Below are 13,214 nucleotides of genomic sequence, written 5' to 3' on the forward strand. Positions count from 1 at the left end.
TGCTGCTGCTGCTGCTGCTGCTGCTGCTGCTGCTGCTGCTGCTGCTGCTGCTGCTGCTAGGCCGCTTCAGTCGTGTCCGACTCTGTGCGACCCCATAGACGATATTGAGTCCCATAGTAAAAGCCATCCTGCAACAGATGGTGAAGGACTGACATCTAGTGGCCACGGTGGATATTGCAGGCACATTTCACCCGCTGTGACCTCTCTGCTGGGGAACCTGCCAGTTGATTTCATCTACTTGGAAGGGCTATTTAGCAATATGAAGCCATTCCCATCAGCTCTCCCACTTTTAGACCTGATAATCACACTTTGACAAATGGATTCCAAGTATATATATTTATCTATAAATGATTTATTAACTATAAATATTGTCCCAAAGATCTGATATATACTAGTAAAAAGTTCGGAGAAGGCGATGGCACCCCACTCCAGTACTCTTGCCTGGAAAATCCCATGAATGGAGGAGCCTGGTAGGCTGAAGTCAATGGGGTCTCGAAGAGTTGGACAGGACTGAGCGACTTCACTCTCACTTTTCACTTTCATGCATTGGAGAAGGAAATGGCAACCCACTCCAGTGTTCTTGCCTGGACAATCCCAGGGACGGGGGAGCCTGGTGGGCTGCCGTCTATGGGGTCGCACAGAGTCGGACACAATTGAAACGACTTAACAGCAGCAGTAAAAAGTTAGAAACCACCTTAGATTCTAACATCAAGGAAATTATCACCAGGACGGAATCAGCTCCTAGCTCTCTAGGGGACTATGCCCGAATAAAGAAATGTACAGCCTGAATCTCAGGTCACAAATACACTCACTCTCCCCTGTTCACCTCCTTCAAATCAATAAAGAAATGACCCCTCCTCTATTTAAAATGCTTAACCCTCCCAGCCCTCTCCCTTGCTTTCACTTTCCTCCAGCAGCACCACTTCACACACTATATCATTTCTCTATCTTTAATTATGTGTCTCCTTCCCTGGAGACACAAGGGCAGTGATTTGGGTTTGTCTAGATCCTTGATGAATCTCCAGTGCTTCCACTGGAACCTAGTACATCACAGATGCTCAATAAATATTTTGGTTATGAGTATTAGTGCAATCAGGCTAAGAGAACACCGTGTCATAGGTTCATGCTGAGTACAGCTCTGTGAAATTGAGAGGTGTGAATGTTGCTGCTTCCCTGGTGGCTCAAACAGTAAAGAATCTGCGTGCAGTGCTGGAGACTCAGGTTCAAGCCCTGGGTTGGGAAGATCCCCTGGAGGAAGGAATGGTTATGCACTTCAGTATTCTTGCCTGGAGAATTCCATGGACAGAGGAGGCTGATGGGCTACAGTCCCTGTGGTCACAAGAGTCAGACCTGACTGAGCACCAAGCACATACATGAACATTGCCAACTGTACCAGTCTGTTCAGGCCAATAACAGATGCCACAGACCGGGCACCTTACACAACAGGCATTTACTTCCCCACGATTCTGGAGGCTGGCAGCCTGAGATTAGGGTATCTGCAAGCTGCTTCTTCTCCTCGACGTATAGATGGCCATCTTCTCTCTGTTTTCACGGGGTGTTTCCTCTGAGCATGTCTATATCCTAATCTCCTCTTCTTACGACACATCAGATTAGATTAGGGCCCACCCTGGTGACCTCATTTAATCTTAATCATCTCTACTTCTAAATACAGTCATTCGGAAGTACTGGGAGTAGGACTTCAATATACGGATTTTCAGGGGGGAAGGGGGAGGGGAGGGACACACAATTCAACCCATAACACTATAAACACAAAAACAACCTTGAGACATGTCAAAAGAATACAGGAGTCAGCATAAAGAACTCCAGTGGGCCAGACGTGGGACAATTTCAGCATGAAAATTATGATAATAATGGGTTATCACTGCCTGAAGTCAGAAACTATGAGCTCACACTGATCAATAAATAAAAATATAAACAAACAAGATGAAAGAAAATCTCTTCCTTACCAAAGAACAACATCTATTTCTTCAGTATTTATTTATTTACAGCTGCACTGGGCCTTTGTTGCTGCTCAAGGGCTTTTCTCTGGTTGTGGCAAGCGGGTTACTTTTCCTTGCGGTACAGAGCTTTCTAACTGTGGCGGCTTCTCTTATCTGGGAGCACAGGCTCTGGGAGCCCAGGCTTCATCAGTTGTGGCTCACGGGCTCTAAAGCGTGGGCTCAGTAGTTACACGCAATGGCCGAGTTACTTTGCAGCATGTGAAATCTTCCCGGACCAGGGATCAAACCCGTGTCCCCTGCACTGGCGAGCGGATTCTTATCCACTGTACCACCAGGAAGTCCAATAATTTTTTAAATGTAGAAGAAACAACAGAGTTAGAAAATTACAACTCTATAACCATCATTTCAGTCACTGATTCAGGCAGAAATCCTCAATGGTTGCTTAAACTTTGGGTGAAGAGTAGATGGACCACAGGTTACTTACTACAGTTGCAAAGTATCTCCCTGCCAAATACCTCCATGATCACAACCCAGTAACTACAGTGGAGAAGCTTGGTGGGAGACACCACCTTCACTAAATAATCAAGGTTGATGTCACCAACAAAGGGACGAATCAACAATTATGTACCTCCCGATATGATGCCCTGAGAAGGACACAGCATTGCTTCTATAATATTCCTGCTAAAAAACAAGTTACCTGGGACTTCCCTGATGGTCCAGGGGTGAAGACTCCACTTTCCAATGCAGGGGACACAGGTTCCATCCCTGGCCAGGGAACTGAGATCCCACATGCCATGCAGCGTGAACAAAAGAAAATAGAAACATAATCTGAGTTGAACTGTAAGAAAACATCAAACAAACCCAAACTGAACAACGTTATGCAAAAGTGGCCTGCACTTTTGGAAACTGTTATCATCAGGAACAACAAAGGCAGGCTGAAGAGCCATTCAGACTGAAGGGGAGTGAAGTGACCAGGCAACCCAAAACAATATATGACCCTGGGTGAAATCCTGCAGAAGAAAAATCACTAAAAGGGACAGTTTTAGGACAACTGATGAAAACTGAATACGTGCCATGTATTAGACAATAGGGCATCCCCGGCGGCTCAGTGGTAAAGAATTTGCCTGCAACATAGAAGATGCAGGTTCGATCCCTGGGCCAAGAAGGGTGGAAAAAGGAATGGCAACCCACTCGAGTATTCTTGCCTGGAGAATCCCATTGACAGAGGAGATTGGAGGGTTACAGTCTGTGGGGTTGCAAAGAGTTGGACAAAACTTAGTGACTAAACAACAACAATTTGATAATAGTATTGCATCAATGTTACATTTTCTGAATCTGTTCATTTTTGCGCTATGGTTCTGTAAGTAAATATCTTTGTTCTTTGGAGAATATCAATAAAGATTTAGGAGTAAAGATCACAGTGCCTGCAATTGATTCAAATTATCACACCAAAGTGATAATAAATAACAGTGTGTGTGTGTGTGTGTGTGTGTAAACAATAAATATGGTAAAATATCAATAGTAGGTGAATCTGGGTAAAGTATATACAGGAGTTTGTGGCCCTATAGTTGTAATTTTTCTGTAGATTTGAAAATTTTCAAAATAAAAAGTTTTTTAGGGTCTTCCTTGGTGGTCCAGTGGCTAAGACTCTGAGCTCACACTGCAAAGGAGCACGGGTTCCATTATTGGTCAGGGAATCAGGATCCTGCATGCCACATGGCATAGTCAATGAACTAAAAAAATTAAAAGTAGTCTTTTAAAATTTTAAATGTTCATGTACGGATGTGAGAATTGGACCATAAAGAAAGCTGAGCACCAAAGAATTGATGCTTTCAAACTGTGGTGTTGGACAAGACTCTTGAGAGTCCCTTGGACTACAAGGAGATCCAACCAGTCCATCCTAAAGGAGATCAGTCCTGGGTGTTCATTGGAAGGACTGATGCTGAAGCTGAAACTCCAATACTTTGGCCACCTGATGCAAAGAGCTGACTCATTTGAAAAGACCCTGATGCTGAGAAAGATTGAGGGCAGGAGGAGAAGGGGACGACAGAGGATGAGATCGTCAGACGGCATCGCCGACTCGATAGACATGGGTCTGGATGAACTCCCGGGAGTTGGCGATGGAGAGGGAGGCCTGGAGTGCTGTGGTTCATGGGGTCGCAAAGAGTCGGACACAACTGAGCAACTGAACCGAACTGAACTGAACCAATAAAAAAGGGAGGGGGATTATTTTTCAAAAGAAAAGATTTACCTTAGCAGAAATAGAAAGACAAATAACATATGCTATCATTTATATGTGGAATCTAAAATATGATAGAAACAAACCTTATCTAGCAAATAGAAACAGAAGCACAAGCATAAAGAACAGATTTGTGGTTGCCAGGGGGGTGGGAAGTGGGGGGAGGATGGATTGGGAGTTTGGGATTAGCAGATTCAAGCTATTATAAAGAGGATGGATAAACAAGATCCTACTGTATAGCATGGGGCTTCCCAGGTTTCTCAGTGGTGAAGAATCCGCCTGCCAATGCAGAAGACGCAGGTTCGACCCCTGGGTCGGGGAGACCCCCTGGCTATAGTGCAGGGGTTTGCAAAGAGTCAGACATGACTGGGAGACTGAGCGTGCATGCACCGTATGGCACAGAAGCTGTATTCAGTATCCTGTGATAAACCATCATGAAGAAAGAAAATACATCTGTGCATAACTCAATCACTTTACTGCAATTACAGCGGAAATTAATGCAGTTAGTTGCATTGTAAACCAACTAAAGGAAATCAGTCCTGAATATTCATTGGAAGGACTGATGCTGAAACTAAAGCTCCAATATTTTGGCCACCTGATGTGAAGAACTGACTCACTGGAAAAGACCCTGATGCTGGGAAAGACTGAAGGCAGGAGGAGAAGGGGATGACAGAGGATGAGACGGTTGGATGGCATCACTGACTCAGTGGACATGAGTCTGAGCATGCTCCAGGAGTTGGTGATGGACAGGGAGGCCTGGCGTGCTGCACTCCATGGGGTCACAGAGAGTCACACGACTGAGCGACTAAACTGAAACGAACTATTCTTCAATAAAAAATTTTAAAACAAAGAAAAGAATTGTCTTTTTTAGGAAAAGGAAGTTATGAGTGATTTCATCTCTCTTACTGTTGTTCCAGAACTTCCCTGGTGGTCAAAAAGGACTTGGATGTGACTTGGTGACTAACAACAACAACATTGTTCCAGAACTTTGGCCACAAACACGATCACATGTCTCTCCTTCCCACAGCAGAAGTGAGAAGAGAAGAGCTCTCCATTTGTCTGCTGCCAACTGTGGACCTATTTCACTCTATCTGTGACCCAACAGACTGGATGTTAACGCCCCTTTTTATAAATGAGGACAGGGAGGCTCACAGAAAGGTCACTCAAGGTCACTAACACGGAGGCAGGGGCAGCAGCAGGGTCTGACGTGTGTTCATAGGCTCCATCTTTGCATACTGTGTTCTCCAGGCTCTGGGCCAGGCAGAGCCAGGCGCTGCAGTGAAAGCCTGGCAAGACCCTGCTCCCGTCCTAGGCTCAGTCCACTGCTGGTGGTCAGGCCCCAAGAGCTTGATGCCAGGGGGACGAGAGAGTCACAGGACAACAGAGGGGATGGCGCAGGGGCCCTTTTTTCCCTCCATCTCCAGATTCTTTCTCGGGGATCTGCCCTGCTCAGAGCCCAGCAGGCTGCCCACAGTCCCCTAGGGTGGGCCTAGAAGCCCTAGCGGAGATCGGAAGGCAGGGAGGGGCCCAATACTCCCTGTGCTCCTGGCCGCTGCATCCCTCTGCCTTCAGAGCCCCAGGTTTTGGTTGCTGCCCTCTCCCTGCCCTCCACCACCGCCGCTGGCTCCTGTGCCCTTCTACATCCCTCTTTGGGGTCACCCTGCCCACTCCTCTGTACACAGCCCCTCCCTGAGTCTCTTTGGTGAAACCTCTGGGTGGTCACCTGTTTTCTGCAAGGACTCTGACCCCTACGCCCGGTGAGGAGAGAGAAGCACATTCAAAGGGAACAGCGTGTGCCAAGTCCCAGAGGCAGAGAAGGCTGGCCCGCTGGGAGAACTCAGACAGCCCCGGCTGACCTGCCGGAAGATTGGAAGGCAAGCTGTTTCAGCCCAAGTCCCAGCTCTCAGCCTTGGACTGGAAACTGTACACCTCCTTCCCTCCATCCACTGTGGCTGCCCATATGACCCATCTCTAGGGGTCTGCTTGCAGCCTTCCCTGGGCCATCCATGGGGTTTGCAGCCTGGGGCAGAGAAGCCAGAGAAGGCAGGCCTAGGGCTCCACTCCCCATAACACAGGCCCGCCTCCTGCTGAGAATGATAACGTGAGCGGCTGGTATTGCCTGTACACCAGCAACGTGATTTCAGAGCCTCCAGCTGGCCTTAGAACCCTCTTCTCCCCAACTCAGCCATCCAAAGCTCATTCCACAGGGTCAGCTCAGGGGTCTACCACTCAACCCTTAGTCCAACGGGTGCCAAGTGCAGATCCCTATGAAAATGTGATTTCCCCCTGAGGGATTTTAACTTCCAATCTGAATATTATTAAGACAGCTTGAACGCCTCCTCGCCCATGGCAACCTCCTAGAGGCACTCTGGAAGTGAGCTCCTTTTTCTAAATGACCCGTGGCATCTCTTCTCAGTATCCAGCTCTCGTTAACTGGCACTGTCATTTTCTGTCTTATGCACGTGTGTGTTAGTTGCTCAATTGTGTCCGACTCTCTGTGACCCACCAGGCTCCTCTGTCCATAGTTATTCTCAAGGCAAGAATACTGGAGTGGGTTGCTATTTCCTTCTCCAGGGGATCTTCCTGACCCAGGGATTGAACCCGGGTCTCCTGCATTGCAGGCGGATTCTTTACCATCTGAGCCACCAGGGAAGCCCTTTCTGTCTTATAGGGATTTTAAATTGGGTCGTATCCCTCCCATTCGGATGTGAACCTGTTAAGAGAAAAATTCACAACCAATTCATCTCCGTTGAGCTGGAATGTAGAATGAATGAATGAAGAGATTAATAAGGTAAAGGAAGTGATGGGTGCTCGGGAACACAGCCACGATGAGTGGTGCGAGGCAGGCAGCAGGGCATAAGAAGATGGTAAAGCCTTCCACGTAGATTGCAGCCTCATTCCTCACCTTCACCAAGGCACGAAGTTGCCTGAAGCTGCTGCTGCCGCAGGCTCTTTGGGCGGAGGGCTGGGTGCCCTGGCTGCCTTAAGAATGGCTTTGTCCATCTGGAGCAGGAGGGTAATAAATACCCTCCAGTCACATCCCAGCTCCCTCCACTGTAACCAAACATGATAAAGATACCAGTCAGAAGCCAGGACCCAGGTCATCGAAACAAAGAACAGGGCCTACATCGAATAAGATTGGATCAGAAAAGGCATAAAGGATTGGGTCCAGAGCTGTGCTCACCAGGGAGGGATGTGGATTTAGAGATAAGGAGAACAAAGGAGATGGGGGCCGCCGGGGTGGGACCCATTATCAGCAGAAGGACCCTTGACCTCTGTCCTCAAGTGGGGTTCACCCAGGCTACCATCTCCAGTAGGTTTGCTCTGCAGCCCAGGGAAGGACCGGCTCAGAGGAGGCACCATGAGGAGGAGCGGGGGGCTGCAAGGGCAGTGGGGGCCTTCTGAGAGCCCCTTTGTCCCTGCTGTGGGACTTCAAGCCAATTCCTTGTTATGCTCCAGTTCTCAGGAATTTTCCATACCCTGGTTAATATCTCCATCCCCCGCCATCCCCCTCCCAGGTTCCAAACATTTCCTTTTCTGCTTCCAGTTAACTCTTGCTTGGCCCAGTTTTGAATTTCTGCCTCCCCCAAGCCCTTCTCTTACATTTTACTCAAAAGCAAGTATCAGAATGCTTTCCGAAAGCTGGCCAGACCAGTCGTGGGAGGCTAGGGTTGAGGTTCCTGGCTTCGCCTGTCCCTTCCCGGGACTCTACATGGCTACATTTCTGCCCCCAGGAACCACTGCCTAATCGGTGCTTTCCAAGTGTCCTCGGGAGCTTGGACTACAGTGCCCATGCCCTTCCTGTTCAAAGGATCACACCGTGGGGGCTATCAGGGGCCAAGATGTTTCTCACTCCCCATGGCCCTTGCCCCTATTCTTAGGGGAAAAGTCATTCATTCATTCATTCATTCATTCATTCACTTAATCTGTGAAAGTGAAATTGTTAGTTGCTCAGTCGAATCCAGCTCTTTGCAACCCCATGGACTGTAGCCCACCAGGCTCCTCTGTCCATGGGATTCTCTAGGCAAGAAAACTGGAGAGGGTAGCCATTCCCTTCTCCAAGGGATCTTCCTGACTGCACTTTCTTTACTGTCTGAGCCATCAGGTAGGTAACTTAATCTGTATGGAATATCTATTCTGCATCAACTGCCAGATGGCATCTCAGCTTCTTCTTACATACTTCCCATGGAGCAGAGCTCATTACTTGTAGGTTACCTTATCCACAGTAAATAACTCAATTTGCTCAAGGCTGGACCCCAGGGAAGGGCTTTGGAAGCTCTGAAGCTGGGGATGCTGAGTTTCAGAGTTAGAGCTAGAGCTCTGAAACTAGCTCTGAAACTATGTCTGTGTGTGTGTCTTCCTGGGAAGGGAGCCCTGAGTTTTCACCACATTCTAAAAGGCAGTGAATGCTTACAGGTGTGGACTCAGGAACCAGACAGCCTGGGTTTGAAACCCACCTTTGCCTTCTGTAAACTGTGCAACCCTTCAACAACTTAGGAACATCTCTGCACCCCATCAGTAGAATAGGAGTATCTACTGGATAAAGTTGTCAAAATGAGACTTCTTCATTGTATAACACATGTGCCTTTATCCGTGTTAGCCGCTGTCATGCTCAAGGGTACCTCTGCCTTACTGCCACTGGCTCTCATCTGCCTCCTTGTCCTGGTGACTTATCTAGGTGGAAGGGGTGTTGTACCACCTGCCCCAGGGATATGGACTGTACTGAGGAAAGCATTCTCTCTTTCTGTGTTCCTTTGATCCCCAAAGGAACTCACATGCTGCTGGCGGGAACACAAAATGATAGAACCACTTTGGAAAACTGTGTAACAGTTTCTGCTGAAGCTAAAACATCTGCCTACCCTGTGCTCCAGCCGTTCCACTCCTGGGTCTATACTCTACAGAAATGCAAGCATATGTTCACCATAGGGTATGTACTAAAATGTTCATGGCAGCTCTTTTCCTAAGAACCCTACACTGAAAGCTACCCAGATGCCCACTGACCAGAGAAGAGATAAATAAACATAATGGAAAAATATGCACAGCAATGAAAATAACCTATTTGCAGCTATATACTATACTGCTGTGAATCCCACAGACATGATTTTCAGCAAAGAAGCTAGATACAAAAGCATGCTTGTTATATGGTGTCCTTTATCTAAACTACGAAAATAGGCCAAAGTAATAAGTTAGTTAGTTAGTTAAGTCGCTCAGTCGTGTCCGACTCTTTGCGACCCCGTGGACTGTAGCCCACCAGGCTCCTCCGTCCATGGGATTCTCCAGGCAAGAATACTGGAGTGGGTTGCCATTTCCTTCTCCAGGGGATCTTCCCAACCCAGGGATCGAACCCAGGTCTTCCGTATTAGAGGCAGATGTTTTAACCTCTGAGCCACAAGTTAGAGCTTTGATTATGCTTGGTTCTAGAGGCTGGGTGTGTAACTGGAAGGAAGCCTGGGAGAGCTTGGGGCAGGGGGAGGGGCTACTTGTAATGTTCTGTTTCTTGATCTGCATAGAGGTTATATGGCTATATTTGTGAAAATTCATCAAGCTATTCCCTATGACTTGCATTGTTTTGTGTACATATTACACTTTAAAAAGCGATGATGTAAACTTTTAAGAAATCACTTGAAAAAAACATTCTTTCTTTTTAAAATCAAGTTGCACGAGCTGGTTGGAGACACAGTCCCACCCACCAGCAGGCCTGATGCGTTAAGACCTCCTGAGCCTATGGCTACCCAGGGACACAGCCCTGCCCACCAGAGGGTCCAGAACCTGTCTCTGCTCACCAGTACGCTAGCACTAGTCCCAGGAGACCCCCAGGGCCCTGTAGCCAGAGACCCCAGGACCCAGCTTTGCCTACCAGTGGGCCAGCATTAGCCCCTAGACCCTGTGGACCTCAGCTCCACCCACCAGCAGGCTGACACCAGCCCTGGAACCCCCTGACCCTACAGCCAGACACTGGCCCACCACTGGCCTGGTCTTAACCCCAGGACCCAGCCTCACCTACCAGTGGGTGGGTATCAGCCCTGGGATCCTCTAGGCCGTAACCTATCCACCAGAAGGCCAACAATAGCTCTGGGACACCTTGCATCCCTCAGCCAGCTGCCCCAAGATCCAGCCCTATGGACCAGTGGGTTGATATCAGCTCTGGGACTCCCAGGTCCCTGTTACCAGAGACCAAGAAATCTGGTTACTAGTAGGCTAGCACTAGTCCTGGGATCACAAGGGCCCTCCTGCCAGCCGCTGCCCCACCTACCAGTGGCCAGCAGTCTCTGCATAAGGCAAGGCCAGGCAACCAACCAAACTAGACCAATCCATGCATACTAGACCACCTACAGTAATCAGCTCACCACAACAGAAGGCCCCAGGCAGACCAAACAGAGGGCACCCCTAGAGCATATGGCACAGTGGTTAAGAAGCCTCCTGCCAGTTCAGGAGATATAAGAGATGTGGGTTCAATCCTGGGGTGGGGAAGATTCCCTGGAGAAGGAAATGGCAACCGTTCCAGTACTCTTGCCTGGAAAATTCCATGGACAGAGGAGCTTGGGGGCCTACAGTCCATGGGGTCACAGAGTTGGACACAACCGTGCAACTGAGAATGCATGCACCAGAGCATATGGCTCAGTGACTACAGGGAAGTGCACTGAAGGGACACACAGGACGCCTCCGCCTCCTACCAAAGGCCACTTCTCCAAAGTCAGGAAATGTAACCAACCTACCAAACATGTACGTAGAACTAAAAATAACAAATTAGGCAAAATGAAGAAACAGAGAAATATGTCCCGAAGGAACAAGATAAAGCCCCAGAAGAAGAACTAAGTGAAGAGGAGACAGGCAAGCTACCCAATAAAGAGTTCAAAGTAATGATCAAAGAAACTGAGGGAAGACTGGATGAACAGACTAAATTAGACCTTCGTAACAAAGAGTTAGAGAATATAAAGAACCAAGCAGAGATGAAGAATACAATAGCTGAAGTGAAAAATACACTATAAGGCATCAACAGTAGAGTAAAAGGTGCAGAGGAACAGACCAGTGAGCTAGAAGACAGAGTATAGCAGACACTGAAGCTGAGCAGAAAAAAGAATGAAAAGAAACTGGGACAGTTCAAGGGACAACATCAAGCACATGAATATTCCCATTATAAGGGTCCCAGAAGAGAGAGAGAGAAAGGGGCAGAAACCATATTTGAAGATATATAATAGCTGAAAATTTCCCTACCTGGCAAAGGAAACAGTCATCCAAGTCCAGGAAGCACAGAGAGTCCCAAACAGAATCAATCCAAAGAGGACCACACCAATACACACTGTAATTAAAATGGCAACAATGGAAGATAACGAGCTAATATTAAAAGCAGCAAAGGAAAAGCAACAACTTACATACAAGGGAACGCCCATAAGGCTATCAGCTAACATTTCAGCAGAAACTCTGCAGGCAGAAGGGAGTGGTATGGTATATTTAAATGGGTGAAAGAGGAAGCCCTACCACAAGAATACTCCAGCTGGCAAGGCTTTCATTCAGATTTGATAGAGAGATCAAAAGTTTTACAGACAAGCTAAGAGAGTTCAGCATCAGCAAACCAGCTTTATGAGAAATGTTCAGGAGACTTTCTCTAAGTGAAAAAGAAAAGGTCACAGCTAGAAACATGAAAATCACACAAGGAAAAATCTCATTGGTAAGGGCGACACACAGGACGTCTGCACGGGAAAGGTAGTAAATCAGTCACATTTAAAATTAGTATGAAGGTGGATTTCTCTGGTGGTCCAGTGGTTAAGAATCCACCTGCTGAGGCAGGGGGTGAGGTTCAATCCTTGGTCCAGGAAGATCCCACTTGCCATGGAGCAACTAAGCCCATGTGCCATGACTGCTAAGCCCACGTGCCTAGAGCTTGTGCTCTGTGACACGAGAAACCACTGCAGGGAAAAAACCCTTACACTGCAACACGAGTAGCTCCCACTCGATGCAACTAGAGAAAGCCCACACACAGCAACAAAGACCCAGTGCAGCCAAGAAAAAAGAAAAAAAAAAAAAGACTAGTAGGAAGACGAAAAGACAAGTGACAAAATCATCTGTATCTGCAATAAGCAAGTAAAGGATACACAAAACAAAAAGATGCAAAATATGATGTCAAAAACTGCAGACATGTGGTGGGAAATAAAATGCAGAGTTGTTAAAATGCGTTTGAACTTAAGAAATTAGCATATATGCACCCCTACATTCACATCAGCATTATTTACAATAACCAATATATGGAGACAAATTAAGTGCCCATCAATAAATGAATGGATAAATATATATATATATAGTATATTACCACAATGGAATATTACTCCATTATAAAAATGAGTAAAAACTTGCCATTTGCAACAACATGAGCAAAACTAGAGGGTGTTATGTTAGTGAAATAAATGAAACAAAGAAAAATACTGTATGATTTCATTTATATGTGGAATCTAAAAAAAATTAAACAAATGAACAAACATAACAAAGCAGAAATAGTCATAGATACAGAGAACAAACAGGTAGTTGCCAGATAGGAGCAGGGTAGGAGAAGGAAAGATATAGGTGAGAGGGATTAAAAGGTACAAACTTCCAGTTACAAAATAAATGAATCATAGGTGTGAAACATTCAGTGTGGGGAACACAGTCAAATATTATATATATTTTTATGGTGACCTTTCGGACCTATTATAACTAAGATCATGGCATCCGGTCCCATCACTTCATGGGAAATAGATGGGGAAACAGTGGAAACAGTGTCAGACTTTATTTTTTGGGGCTCCAAAATCACTGCAGATGGTGATTGCAGCCATGAAATTGAAAGACGCTTATTCCTTGCAAGAAAAGTTATGACCAACCTAGATAGTATATTCAAAAGCAGAGACATTACTTTTCCAAACAAGGTCCGTCTAGTCAAGGCTATGGTTTTTCCTGTGGTCACGTATGGATGTGAGAGTTGGACTGTGAAGAAGGCTGAGCACCGAAGAATTGATGCTTTTGAACTGTGGTGTTGGAGAAGA

The sequence above is a fragment of the Oryx dammah genome, unplaced genomic scaffold (genome assembly GCF_014754425.2).
Source record: "Oryx dammah isolate SB20612 unplaced genomic scaffold, SCBI_Odam_1.1 HiC_scaffold_15, whole genome shotgun sequence".
Classification (NCBI taxonomy): domain Eukaryota; kingdom Metazoa; phylum Chordata; class Mammalia; order Artiodactyla; family Bovidae; genus Oryx; species Oryx dammah.